Below are 12,596 nucleotides of genomic sequence, written 5' to 3'. Positions count from 1 at the left end.
CGTTATTTTTGTTTTATTCGCAAGCAGTATTCTCGTCACTTCAAAACGTCTCGGTTGAATTACTGATGGCAGATGGACTGTTCTGACGATGTCTTTCATACCTTTTCTGGACCTTGACACTGTTATTTATGTGGCAGTCTATGAGACAGTCTCAAGCCTCCCAGTTTTTATCCAAAAGATCTTAAATTGTGTTCAGAAGACGAACAGAGCTTTTACGGGTTTGAACGACATGGGGGTAAGTGATTAATGACAAAATCTTAATTTTGGGGTGGAGTGTCCCCTTAAGGTGAAGAAATATTATTTAAGAAAAGAACGTATTATTTAAATACATCTTTATATTTAATTATATATTTATTGTACAATTAGCTATCGATTAGCGTATTACTCTATTCCTATTTTCTTCTTTACATTTCATTAACAAATAATTATTCATTTTATTTATTTTATTTATTTATTGATGAAATGGTCTTTTTTGCCCTGCTTCTATAGCTTAATTTCTTCATCTTTTCTCTCCTCCTGATAGCTGTTCATGGTGGACAACGCTGCAGACGACTGGAGGATAGCCATGACCTACGAGCGCATCTTCTTCATCTGTCTGGAGATCTTGGTGTGCGCCATACACCCCATCCCGGGCAACTACACCTTCACGTGGACGGCGCGGCTCGCCTTTTCCTATGCACCGTCCAAGACAGATGCTGACGTGGATATTATCCTGTCCATTCCCATGTTTCTCCGTCTGTACCTCATTGCTCGCGTCATGCTGCTCCACAGCAAACTCTTCACCGATGCGTCGTCACGCAGTATCGGCGCCCTCAACAAGATCAACTTCAACACACGCTTTGTCATGAAGACCCTCATGACTATCTGTCCCGGGACAGTGCTGCTGGTGTTCACCATTTCTCTGTGGATCATCGCCGCCTGGACTGTGAGGGCGTGCGAAAGGTAGCCCGCTTTCTGCTCTGACAGTAGATTATGGAAGTTTGGTTTGATGGAGAGATTTCTAGGAGGTCTTTGAGACACACTTAAAATTGTATGAATATAACTACACTATTCATACTGTATATACCTATAATTACACAGAAGTAGTAATGTTATTTTGGTAATTCACAGTTACTACCGTATTTTTCGGACTATAAGTCACACCTGAGTGTGTCACATCAGTCCAAAAATATGTCATGATGAGGAAAAAAACATATATAAGTCGCACTGGACTATAAGTAGCATTTATTTAGAAACAAGCATCAAGAGAAAACATTACCGTCTACAGCCACGAGAGGGCGCTCTATGTCTTCAGTGTAGGCTACAGGACCACTGAGCAGCATAGAGCGCCCTCTCGTGGCTGTAGACAGTAATGTTTTCTCTTGGTTCATTTCTCTTGGTTCATTTTTCTCGGTTCATGTCAAATTAATTTTGAAAAATAAGTTGCACCTGACTATAAGTCGAAGGACCAGCCAAACTATGAAAAAAAGTGCGACTTACAGTCAGGAAAATACGGTATGTGTGTGTACACACACACACACACACATATATATATATATATATATATATATATATATATTAGGGATGTCAACGATTAATCGATGATCGATTAATTGTCGATAAGAGATGCAATCGATTAAGGCTGTCGATGGTCGGTTAACCGATTCAATGTTGGGCTGCGTGTGGCTCATGCGCACTCAACACGTGCGAGCGGCTGTGAGTGACGGTGACGATATATTAAAGCATCATCATTCATTCACATTGTACAAATTAAGCTTTTAATGGGATTTAAACTTTAAAGTACATTAAAATAGAAACAACATAAAAGTTCTTCAACATTAAATGCAATAGAAATGTAGTTACTAATCATTTCATCAGATAACTGTTTTATATCGTGCGCTTTGCAGGGCTGCGGGACACAGTGACAGGACAGGTAGTCTATTCATTACTACAACTTGTTAATTCATTCCTACGAATTATTAATGTGGCAATTGTCCATGTTTCATTAATTTTGTTCCCTAAATAACCCATGATTTAAGTGAAATAAGGGAACAAATTAATAAATCGAACGAATTCTTAATTCATGAAATCTTTAATTTCCCTTCCCATGTTTACCACAGTAAGAGATGCGAAAACAGTTATTAAAAGCGAAAGATAATAAAATAAACCTGGGAAATTAGAGGGTTAGACTATGAAGATTTAGGAAAAGAAACAATGCCTAAATATACTGAATTTGTGGAAATTCGTGACCAACCGGCAAACCAGAACAAAGCCGCGTAAATGAAGACTATGGGGTCCAAAAGCATGGTCGCGATCTAACATTTCCAGTTAACCTATCATTCCTCTAATAAACAAAACTTTTATACCACACTTGTCATAATCAGATCTTATAATTTCTAAATAAATAATTGCTGGATTCAAAACGGCGATTAATAGGCGCTGTGACCGACACATTCCTGGAGCATTCACTGCTGTCACTAAACGGTGACGCCGAGCATCGTTCACAAGTTTCTGCATGGACCTGACTAGGGCACAGGTTCTAAGCCCTGGGACAAAATGGGATGCTTTAAGGAAAATGTATAGCCTACTAAGTAATAGGCCCAACATAAAAATAACAATTAGTTTTTTTTTTTTTTTAATGGGCTATGCGAAATATATCCGACTTAAATAATTAAGATTAACGGATTTAAAACAGAAGTGTGGGCGCACCATAAATTCACAAAAAAAAAAAAAAGGATGACAACGCATTCTGTTTGTTTGCTTTATTTTACAAGAGCACAAATCTTCTGTTTTTATTGTGAGTGTGCACAAATGAAAGTAAACACTTTTGCGGAAATATATATATTTTTAATGTCTCAGCTGTTTCGATCGCGCTGGAGCCTGCTGCACACGTATATTCTAGCGATTCAAACTTACATCGCAGTCTGTTCATTATCAAAATAAAATGTCAACTAAACATTAAAAGGTTACACTGGTCAGTTTAAATAGACCGTAGTATACCGGTCCACTCTGCTGTTATGCCAAGGACGTTTTTGCTCATATGAAGAGGATCATCTTTTCCGTCTATATGCGAATGCGTGTTAAGTAGCTACAAGCCTAGTTTACATTATAAATAATAGTTTAACATTCAAATACATTGCGAATATGGAAACATTTCGATTTGTGCCAAATGAGACATGAGCAATAACCTCCAAATAAATCTAGCCAAAGCAGCGCTCGCTCATCCTCGTCTGCACGCATGCACTGTTCTCCGTGCGGGATTGGAAACTGTCAACAAAGTAAAATGACCTCAAAAGTATGGCGCGCTCTCTTCATTTTATCAAATGATAATAATCGCATCTATTCATTTTATAATCCTGCTACTAGCATCATTTTATTCAGACTAAAACCTCTTTAATTCAAGTGAGAAAGCGTTTTGTGTGTGTGTGTGTGGCTTTTGCACATCCTGTCATACCGCTGACTGCGTGCCTGCAATAGACGCATTTTGCAGTATTATGGTTAACGATTAATCGATTAATTGATCGTTAATTTAAACGACGATCGATCATGGAAATAATCGAAATTTGACATCCCTAATATATATATATTTATAAATATATCATTTATTTTATTTTTTTCTCAATGTACACACAGCACCCCATATTGACAGAAAAGCACAGAATTGTTGACATTTTTGCACATTTATTAAACAAGAAAGCTGAAATATCACATGGTCCTAAGTATTCAGACCCTTTGCGCAGTATTTAGTTGAAGCACCCTTTTGATCTAATACAGCCATGAGTCTTTTGGGGATTTGGGGATCCTTAGCCATTCCTCCTTGCAGATCCTCTCCAGTTCTGTCAGGTTGGATGGTAAACATTGGTGGACAGCCATTTTCAGGTCTCTCCAGAGATGCTCAACTGGGTTTAAGTCAGGGCTCTGGCTGGACCATTCAAGAACAGTCACAGAGTTCCTACCCTACGTAGAGTAACCTACGGCCCAGTCTGAGGTCTTGAGCACTCTGGAGAAGGTTTTCGTCCAGGATATCCCTGTACTTGGCCGCATTCATCTTTCCCTCGATTGCAACCAGTCGTCCTGTCCCTGCAGCTGAAAAACACCCCCACTGCCACCACCATGCTTCACTGTTGGGACTGTACTGGACCGTTGATGAGCAGTGCCTGGTTTTCTCCACACATACGCTTAGAATTAAGGCCAAAAAGTTATATCTTGGTCTCAGCACCTTAAGTGCAGCAGAAATGTTTTTGTAACCTTGGCCAGATCTGTGCCTTGCCACAATTCTGTCTCTGAGCTCTTCAGGCAGTTCCTTTGAGCTCATGATTCTCATTTGTTCTGACAAGCTCTGTAATATCTTATATGGACAGGTGTGAGGCTTTCCTAATCAAGTCCACTCAGTATAATCAAACACAGCTGGACTCAAATGAAGGTGTAGAACCATCTCAAGGATGATCAGAAGAAATGGACAGCACCTGAGTTAAATATATGAGTGTCACAGCAATACAACAATACTGAATACTTAGGAGCATGTGATATTTAAGTTTTTCTTTTTTAATAAATGTGCAAAAATGTCAACAATTCTGTGTTTTCTGTCAATATGGGGTGCTGTGTGCACATTAATAAGGAAAACAAATGAACTTAAATGATTTTAGCACATGGATGCAATATAACGAGTGAAATATTTAAGGGGGTCTGAATACTTTCTGTACCCACTGTGTGTGTGTATATATATAATCTTTTTGACATTATACAGTTTAACATTATACATTACTACTTAATACTATTTAATACTACTTACTAAAAGTTTTTTTAGAAAATGTAATTATACAGTATTATTATACTATATTTATTATAATACATTTTATTATAAATAATATTATTTTAATATTATTTTAATTATACAATTTTAAATTCATAAATGTATTTTGTGGTAATTCACACTTTACTAGGTGATTTAATTTAGATGATAAACTCGATACACAATTCCTATTGTTGGGTGCACTCTCATTACAGCAGTAACAGATACAGTTAGATATTGTATATATGTGTTTCCAATTATATGCAACTGTAGAGAAGTAAAATATTCACATTTTCTAGAAACTGATCTCTAAGTATCAAAAATGCGTCATTTCGGAAAAGAAAGATACTGTGCCATTGTCTCAAGCAGTTAAACCCTAGTATCAAATCTCTCACGTTGCAGACCTGGAGAGCTGCGTAACCTTTTAAACAGCAGTTAAAAGGTTTGGAAACCGAGTCAATTGTGTCCCAACTCCGCTAGATCCCTCAATTAGCCAATGAAGTATTAGCTTACAGCTACAAGCACATGTCCAACTGCTGTGGTGGAGCAAGCACTACTTGAATGTATAATGTGAGACAAATTAGCAGTTTTCATGGCTGATTGATTAACTTACAATTAAATCATTCATAGGTGGGCCTAAAGTAATTGTAGTTGTTTTTCTAATGTGATTTTACCCTTACCAGATACCACGACAACATGGATGTAACCAGCAATTTCCTTGGAGCCATGTGGTTGATTTCAATAACTTTTCTAACCATTGGATATGGGGATATGGTCCCCAATACATACTGTGGGAAAGGAGTCTGTCTCCTCACCGGCATCATGGTAAGTGGCGCATCTCGGCGTAATTTAGGGTTTGTTTTAGACTGAAAGCTGAAGGCGGCTGTTTGTTTCATCAGGGAGCCGGATGCACTGCTTTGGTGGTCGCTGTGGTCGCAAAAAAACTGGAATTAACCAAAGCCGAAAAACATGTACATAACTTTATGATGGACACCCAGCTGACAAAAAGGGTAAGTCTGATCCTTGTGCCTTCTTAATCCCTGCAAACCTGTGAGTATAATATCCAGCTTATGCAAAGTGGAAAATAAGTTGCATTTATTAAATATAAACAAACTGTTTGAATGTATTAAGGTGACATGCTGCTTACAAAACAGTATTTTGAAACCCGATTTTCAAAATACAGAAAATTGTGCTTTTTGAGAGGAAGATTACTTATAATGATGTTAAAAACAGTTATGTCATTGTCAGAAATATGAGAAACAGGCTGGAAATGTCAAAACATAGGCTTTCATACTTCAAGCATGGCTTACTTGGTTAGCCAGATAAGCTTTGTCACATAAACAAAGTACATTATTTTATGATTAGCCGAGTATGCTAACATAGGATTAATGCTAACACTATGCAACAAGCTAACACCAAACTCTATATAGTGCAATAGTGTCTGAACATTTTTTTTTCTCCAGCCTTGGTTCTGGAAGTATATTTGCCATTCTGTTTTCCCATAGAGACTTTATAAAAGTCTTTATTAAAGATAAAGATTGTGAGCCATGAACCAAACCAGCTAGTAACATTACAAACTGATCTGAAGCAAAACTTACAAAACTTACAAAGGTATTAGACTGTGTATTAGACACCAGTCTTCATTTTACTTCAGAAATCATTCTAATATGCTGACTTATAATCATTGCTGGAAACAGTTGTGCTTCTTAATATTTTTCTGTGGCCTGTGACATTTTTCCAGGAGTCTTTTATTAAAAAATAAAAATAAATAAATAGAAAAGTGCTTAATCAAAATAGTAATTTTGTGGTACAACATAAACTCCTATTCAAATGTATTCTTCCTTTTTAAAAACAAACAAACAAATTAATACTTTAATTCAGTAATTATGTATTAAATGGATAAGTGATAGTAAAGATTGTTAGAAGATTCTAATCTTTGTTAAAATATTTTTTTTTTTACTTTTTAACCGGTTTAACTTTTTATTCATATAAAAATCTAATAAAAAAAGTATAACAGGTTCCAAAAAAATATTAAGCAGCGCAACAGTTTCAACACAGATAATAAATGAGTGTATCAGAATGATTTCTGAAGGATCATGGGACACTGAAGGCTAGAGTAATGATGCTGAAAATTCAGCATTGCATCACAGGAATAAATTACATTTTAGAGGATATTAAAATAGGAAATAATATTATAAATTGCTAAAATATTATAAGCTCTTGGAGAGAGACTCCATTTAGGACATTAAAAATCTTACTGATCCCAAACTTTACAATGGCACTGTATAAGTTATATTTGTCACGATTCTCTTATTGGTGGAATTCTTTGCAGAATTATGGGTAATGTAGTTTTTTTACATTGAAGAACACTATTATAAAAGCAAGTTGAATAATTTAGGCCGATGGCTTCAGAAGAAGCATATATCATCGATTAACAACCGCGTAGCTCATTGTAGGTCTTTGTCTTTAAAGTTTATAACTTATTAATAAAAATCAGTTGCTCTATCGAGAAAATAAATGGGATTTTTACTTCCAGAACCCAACTTTCAAACAGGTTTCCCCAACACTGTTCCCATGCATCTGCTATGTTTTGATCAAACTTTCATTGTAATTTTTTTTACATTTTTGGAGCGCCCGTCTCTGAGCCCCTGTCCTATTTACTTTATCGCATTGAAAAGCGCAGCTAAATCACATTTCCAGTTAAGAAAACAACATATATCTTAGATTTGATTGATAGCAAGCCGACTATTTCAGTAGATATCCAAAGTTTAGGCTGTCCTGAAACTTATTATGCAAACCGAGTAAGCCACGTTCAGACATCGGGGCCCAGGACGCCTCGGCAGGACCGAGCGCTGAATGCTACAATGCTAACTCTCCCACAGGTGAAAAACACAGCTGCTAATGTTCTCAGGGAGACGTGGCTCATTTATAAAAACACCAAGCTGGTGAGGAAGATGGACCACGCCAGAGTCAGGAAACATCAACGCAAGTTCCTTCAAGCCATTCACCAGTAAGTCAGACCTCTGGAGACCCGTCAGGACTTCTCACACACTTTATGTGTGTGTGTCTGTTTTTCAGTGAGAACGGTTTGAGCTCTGAATTGTTTGACACCTGTAGTCCAGGGTATTTGTTTGGTTAATCCGTTTGTACCAAATTTGTTTTGGTGATCTGAGATATGTAGTATCATTTGTTGGTTTGATGCTCTGTTCTTCCATTACAGAGTTAATTCAGCCCTCAGTAAAGCACAAGTGAGGACACTTGCTCTTTCCCCCATCAGCCTCACTTTTGATATTTATGGGCCATCTAAAAGAGGACGCAAGTGCCCTGTAAATGTCACTCTTTTCCAGTGACTGATTATTTGGGAAACCCAAAAGGCAAAATGGTTATAAACCCACCTCATTTCAGCTGAAACCCTGTGGGTTTGTGGTTTCTTCAATATGTTTTATTTTCAGAGATACTAGCTGGAAATTGTGGCTATTATTGTTGGGTTATAAAGCACTTTACCATGAGTCTTTACCACAGACAAAACACTCTTTTCTCAGCAATACAATGTAAAACATTAAAGGAAACAGTTCAAACCTTGTATTATGAGCCTCCACTAAATGCTTGAGTTGCCCATTAATGGTAAAAAATATATAATTCTGAACTGACTTCTTTACAAGGATTTTTTTTCCCACCTATTAGATTTTTTCTTCTTCTAGCTATCTTTGTCTTTTAATGAGAATAAGTTGTGCATTAAACTTCTAAATCATATACAACTGTATTTTATGTTTGTAAAGCACATTAGTGTATCAAGTGCACAACACTTCAGGAACATTACATTTATTTGATCAAAAATACAGTAAAAACTCTAATATTTTGTATTATTGTAATTTTTTATATCAGGGGTGCACATAATTTTTTCGGTCTGGTTCTCATGAGAGCACCTGGAGGTTTGGTTTGGTCTCATACTGCACATAGTGTGACCCATTAAATATAACTATCAAAGTAGATTAATAATAGTAATAATATCATTGCACTTAATTTTTTTTTTATAAAAATAATAAAATGTGATCATACTATTATATTTAAAAATGAGTATTAAATAAAACATTGTTTTTTTATAGTATAAAAATTATAATGTTTTAAAAAATATTTTTTTTATACATTTTGCATCATTTTCAAACCTTACATCAGCAAGCTTTTATTTTAGTGGATTGCTGGTAGATTAGCATATGTGCTGCCAGCTTTAGCACTGCCGAGTGAAGCATGTCAGTGAATTAAATGTATGTTTTGCATTTTGATATGAAATAGCAACCCATAACCTAGATTTACACTCTCAGTTTGAATGGAAATCTTATACAGCATTACAGTTAGTCAATCTAAAACTGTGGTAGTGCACATTACCAGATATCAACTATGTCTGTATGAAAATGAGTGGTCTGAACTTATTTACACAGCACTTATTTTATTTTAGTCATGCATGCACACCAGCGCACTTCTTATGTGCAATTATTGAGTCTAATAGAAAACAGTTTTCAATAAGTGCTCTACCAAAAGGTTAAAATTATCTTCAGCAAGACATAAGGAAATGGTGTTATTAAACTGAGCTGAATTCAGGTAGTGTGTATCTCTCAAAGCAACTGTATCAAAGCAGCGAAGCAGCTTTGAAGTCCACGGCTGACGCTGTAATTGTGTGCCGTGTAAGCTAATATTGAATAAGGAGCATCGCTAAAGCAACTGGAAACCATGACGGATGTGGAGAGCACATCCTATCGTCCTTTACTCCTCTTTCACTATTCATGAAGGTGTCAGGGGACGAGTTTCACCGCCTTTCTGTTGGGCTCTCTTTTCCTTTCTCTCTTTTCTCTCCTCATTTGAAGTTTATTCATCACTCTGTCCCACTTGCCATCTGCTCTATGACATTAGCATTGTGTCCGGTTTAATGCTAGCTTTAAAACAAACATTCAATCATTTTTCAGCGATAAGATTTATTTGTCCTGTTAAGCTTTGGTCGTGATTGACCCGGAGGAGACACGTTTCATGCATTTAGATTAGAGTATCGAATGCCTTCTGTTTGTTTTGTCTCGCGCTGCTCTTTTATAATTAGCTAAATCAAGCATGCTCATAAAGACAAATATTCATTATTGAAAGATGTACTTTCGGCATAATAAGCTAAATCTAAAAAATGATAAAGCTTGATAAAATTTAGCAAAATACATTTATCTAATTTCCTCTCATTTTGTTCTGCATCTATGATGATGTTTGCTAAAACAAACTACTAAGTAACCACCTTAATGTTGTAGCAGCAATGCAGAACAACACCCTAGCAGCATCATACCTTCTACATAAAAAAACTGTTTTTCCTCACCTCTCTTTTACCTTGATTCATTATGCAAAGTTGATAATGATCGTGACAATGTATTCAAGCTTCTGATTTCACTCTTGCCCCAAATTGGAATCAGATGCCGTCGGGCTGCGGTTTACGTGATGCATCACATCTAATAACGCTGATTGTAACGTCACACAATGTCCTGGGTCTTTTTATAGGCACATAGCTAATGTTCAGTCAGGACACATAAACCACAGGCTACTGCTCACACACATGACACAGCAGATTAATGCTCAAATCGTTCCCGGTTCTGCGTAAAACCATTAGTGTGTGTTCTGGTGTTTTTATGGTTGTATATGTGTTTGCATGCCTTCATTAAGACTATATGTGAGCGTCGATACAGCCAGGGCCTGTGGTTATCTATCTTATACTTTAATTCGTTCCCCCTGATTCTGTTCAATGTCCTTTGTTTAAAGAGCGCCTGGCCCAGTTCCAAACCCATGAAGACAGGAAACCGCCTTCGCAGACAAAGTCTGAAGCTTCCCAGTTGGCTCAGTCCTTACTAATGGCTCCGGTGTGTCCTTTAACGCTGAATGCATGACGTTTTGCATAATGAGGATGACTAGGATCGATTTCCCCTGATTGGGGCCGTTCTTATCATGCATTAGTTCTAGAATAGCGAATTGCCTGAAATTATCTACAGGCCATCGTCAGGCCAAGGTACGTTTTAGATGTCCTACGCATATCGAGGCCACACAGAAAATAAGGAAGGCATCTTGTTGTTGGATGTCTGTTTGTCCTCTGGTGCTGGGTTGCGAAAAGCAAATGCACTGTTGACGGGGCGATGATGATGATGATGATTATGGCACGTCACGACCAAGGTTGCACACGGTGGCTTTGGGGACGGGGAGAGAGTGTCCGTGGTTTGCGTGCGCAGAATGGGAGGAGGGCGTGGGCGGTTGTGTGGGTGGTGCCAGCTGTAACTCAAGCCTGTGTGCAGCATCCTATGCACCACCTGCTGTGCCACCAACACCCTGCTTTAATCATCAGCTGGGTCTGTAGGACCGGCACTCATGGGCCAGAGTGGCGTTATCTAAATGAGTGGTGCAAGACTGACACACTGTGCATCTGGCACGTTAATGAAGGTCACAAAGAACTGCAATCTGACGCGCTCCGTAATAAGCTGCTCTTTCTTGGGTCTCTTTATGGTTTAGGATAAAGTTTGAGAATCCAAGGAGTGCAAACATTGCGGCTTTGTGGTGCTTCCAAAACAGCTGGTTTTATGAACTGGTCCAGCATGTTATCTTCTGTCTCAACCAATGGCGTGAGTTTGGGGCGGAGCTTTGTGTTTCAGTAAAAGCCTGTTCACACCAAGACAACAACTATAAAGATAACTCAAATCATTTAGATTGTGTTAGAACCTGCCTAACAACCGGCCCAAACCCTAGTAATTACACTGAATATCCTATCAACCAATCAGAATGTCCTAGCAACCAAACAGCAACATCCTCATAACCACAGAAATGCTGTAGAAGCCACCTTGCATCATCTTACAAAATTGTAAATGATAACTACTAGAATTAGGGTTGCAAAGGGGTGGAACATTTCCAGAAACTTTCCAGTGTTTGTTTGAAACCTTTGGAAAATATTGGGCATTTTCCAGAAGTTTACCAAAAATGTGCTGCCTCTATGCAACCCTAATTCCCATCCATATCAACAGATGATAAAGGGATAGTTTACCTAAAAAGAAACATTTTCTGTTATTAATTACTCACCCCCATGTTGTTCCAAACCCGTAAGACCTTCGTTCATCTTCAGAACACAGTTTAAAGGGGGGTGAAATGCTCGTTTTCACTCAATATCCTGTTAATCTTGAGTACCTATAGAGTAGTACTGCATCCTTAATAACTCCAAAAAGTCTTTAGTTTTATTATATTCATAAGAGAAAGATAGTCTGTACCGATTTTTCCCGGAAAAACACGACCGGCTGGAGGCGTGACGTGTGGGCGGAGCTAAAGAATCATGAGCGAGAGTAGGCTTTTGCGTTGAGAGCGTCTGGAAGCTGTGACATTACCGTGAGGGAAAAGCCATCATCCAAAACAAACCATGGCTTACAGTCAGATTCAGTGTATATTTATGATCCAGAATCAGAGCCAGAGGCTGAAATTTAACAAGAGCAGCAGCAGCAACGACTACAGCAGGACGTCTCTATGTGGTATGTACTGAAACTGTATATATTTGCTTAGCGGTTTTGGAAAATGACTAAGTTCCACTTTGTCGTCTTTTTTTTTTTTTTTTTTTTTTTAAGCTGTACATGTGGAAAGTGCAGTTTGGCAACCAAAAACCAGAGGTGGGTAGAGTACCCAAAAACTTTACTCAAGTAAAAGTAAAAGTAATTCTAGAAATATTTACTCAAGTAAAAGTAAAAGTACTAGTCTTGAATAGTTACTTGAGTAAGAGTAAAAGAGTATCGGATAAAAAATCTACTCAAGTAGTTAGTTACTAGTTACTTTG

At 37.5% G+C, this 12,596-nt stretch overlaps 1 pseudogene; it reads left to right on the top strand.

Annotated features, from left to right (window-relative positions):
• LOC113100231 (small conductance calcium-activated potassium channel protein 2-like) overlaps window positions 1-12,596 on the top strand; it is a 39,624-nt pseudogene that overhangs the window by 14,909 nt on the left and 12,119 nt on the right.

The sequence above is a fragment of the Carassius auratus genome, unplaced genomic scaffold (genome assembly GCF_003368295.1).
Source record: "Carassius auratus strain Wakin unplaced genomic scaffold, ASM336829v1 scaf_tig00217199, whole genome shotgun sequence".
Taxonomy (NCBI): domain Eukaryota; kingdom Metazoa; phylum Chordata; class Actinopteri; order Cypriniformes; family Cyprinidae; genus Carassius; species Carassius auratus.
This window is presented reverse-complemented; position numbering and strand designations above follow the sequence as displayed.